We start from the raw sequence: 2,797 nt of genomic DNA on the forward strand, positions 1-2,797 counted from the left end.
CCCGCCATGTCCTCTCCCGGGTGGCAAAGGCGCCGGCAGCCACGGAGGACCATGGAGGAGGACAGGGGGTTGGGGACCATGGAGGAGGACAGGGGGTTGGGGACCACGGCAAACACCAGGGACTCTCGCCAGCCACCCAGCGAGACGCGGACAGAGGCACCATCCCACCGGTGGCTGGGGCTCATGCAAACTGCTTATTATAAACCTACTGCCCAGCCTGTCTGTCTGTCTGTCTGCCTTTCCAACTATCTGTCTCGCTCGCTAATCAAAAGAGGTTGTTCCAAGAAAGCTGGAAGAGGAGAAGGAATGTCTCACTCGGTCGTGGCTTCCTTTGGAAAGTCTGGAAAAACTGTGGCATCTCGACGTGCGTGAAGGTCCGCCTAGCAAGAAGCACATTTTCCTTCCAAAGCTGCTGTAAAGATGTGAATCATGAGCCGGTAACGCTCCTGGCAGAAGGAAAACCGATTCCACTGAGATGTGGTGCTGGCAGCGGCTCTGCCGTATCTCTTGGACGGAAAAGACAAACATTTATCTTAGAGACATCGCTGGGGAAGAGCCGCCAGCGCCGCCGAGAGCCCTGTGGCGGCCAGATCCTGCCTGCGCTGGGGGCGCTCCCGCCAAGGGGAACCTCGAGCAGGTTTCCCAAAGGTCTCCCAAAGCCCGGCGGTGGCATTGCCAATATTCAAACGCAAGCCAAGGGGTTTAAGGACCCTGCTGTTTTGGTTGCCCTCCACAACCTCAACCCCTCAGCGGCATCTCTGCGTTTCAGAGATGAAAATATCCCATATCCCAGTGGCTCATTTCCAATGACGTCGATTTGATTTCTGGTTGTTTATAGGCATCACATTGGACGTTGCAGGGAGAGAGGAGGAGGGGATGCCTGAGCAGATCGATTTTTCTTGCTGTGAGCTCGAGGCCAGAGCTTCTTGCGGTAATGAGCCAAACTCTGCACCTCTCCAGCCATAACCACCCCATGGCAGGGCACCTGCCTTTGACCACACACGAGGAACGTGGGGATTCGTTGCCCCTTTCATCGGAAAAGAACCTAAAACCTTTGGAAAGGTCTGCCAGGAACCGCGGGGAAGCCCAGGTGCTCCACCTGCAGCATGGTGGAGCTCTCCCTGTGCCACCGTTCCCGTCCAGCCTGTCCCCACGCACCCGATGGGTGGGGGGGACCACACCCAGCACCCGCTGGGGCCAAAACCCCACCAAACCTTGCCCTTGAAATGCCCCGTGCTGCAATCACAAGGTCCCTGTGGACATGGCGTGTTTACCAAGCCTCTTGCTCCCTTCCCGGGCAGCCCCCAAAATCTGCCAGCCCGGTGGTCCATGGAGCTGGGGCTGCTGCCCTCCCCGCTGCACCCAACCCGCTGGCAGCAGCTTGCCCGATCGGCTCAAGCGGCTGCTTACGAACCCCAGAGCAAACAAAACACCCTTTCCATGCAAGTTCCTCCTTTTTGGGACCTTCTAGCTTTCTGCAGCCCGGAGGGCACCCTGGCTCGCACCATCCCCAGCCTTCGGGCTGTCCCCTCCCTGGGGTGCCGCGGCAGGGGCCGGGCTCAGATTTCATCACCGCTTTGCTGCTCGGAGTCAGAAGAGTTTCAACATTAAAGCGTTGATGAGCAGCTTCAGGTCACGTCGGCCGAACACCCCCGTCTCAAGCCAGAGCCCTACATCTGCGGAGAGCCCCAAAATCAGTACATTTTGCCCAAGACATGTATGTGCGGGACACTGAATCATGAGGGCAAGTAACGCCTTGTCCTGAAGAGCGTGCAGGTGCTTTGGGGACACTTCCCTCGGTCAATACCCATGGGAGGAGGATGGCCCATTTGCAGGGTGCAAAGGGGTTCGGACCCAGAATTGGGGTTTGCACGTGACATCGGCCCTTCCCGGTGGAGACGGGGCGAAGGATGGGGAGCAAGGCCACTGCTCGGATGCCTGCCTTGGGGTGAGCCTCGGGCTGGCGACCGGTGGTGCCCCAAAGGACCGACTGCTTGAGAGAGATGGAAAAAGCCTGGATGTTGGCTCCAACAGGTCACCATTTGCTTCAGCATGCCTGGGTGACCTTCAGGGCGAGAGGCAGAGGAGCCAGGGCAGCCCGGAGCCCTGGGAAGGTTATTCTCACCCCACGGGGCGTCCAGCAAACGTAACCCCTGCAAAATGGGGGGGTGGAGGGCTGGTGGCTCAACCGAGAAGCTCACGTGGATGCTGGAAACGAAAGAGGTAAGAGGGAGGCGGGTGGTGGGCCAGGACCTGGGGGGGATCCATTAAAGCAGAGGAGAGACCGGAGGGGTTGCAAGGGTGCGCACCCGTGCCTTCTCCCGGCCAAGGAGCCTGCGCAGCACGGGAGGCAGCTCAGTGCTACCTTATAGTGAGTTCCCAGGCGACTATTATATACACACCCAGCACTCCCGCACACGTTATTTCATTTGGCTGCTCCTTTTCTAACGCGTTCGTTAGTGGTCACTTAGTTACAGGACGCAAAAACGAGCTGTTCTGAAATACTAATATACGTATGCAAAATATGCAATGAGCAATTAGTGCTACTAATGAGAGAGGGAGTCGTGGTAGCAACAACAGGAAAACTACAGTAACGTCCCAGCAAACCTGAGGTCCATAGCTCAGCCAGCCCGCTGTGACCTGGAATTATCCCAGCGGCCTTTCGAGGCACAGGGAGAGAAAATGCAACACGGGTGGGTGAGCTGATGGCGAGGGGCCGTTGCCTATCCAGGGGCGTCCGAAACCACCCCGTTATTCACAGCAAAGGCTGTCAGAGGGGATGGGAGGGGGGAGCCGG

Source organism: Pygoscelis adeliae, unplaced genomic scaffold, assembly GCF_000699105.1.
Source record: "Pygoscelis adeliae isolate BGI_AS28 unplaced genomic scaffold, ASM69910v1 Scaffold85, whole genome shotgun sequence".
Taxonomy (NCBI): Eukaryota; Metazoa; Chordata; class Aves; order Sphenisciformes; family Spheniscidae; genus Pygoscelis; species Pygoscelis adeliae.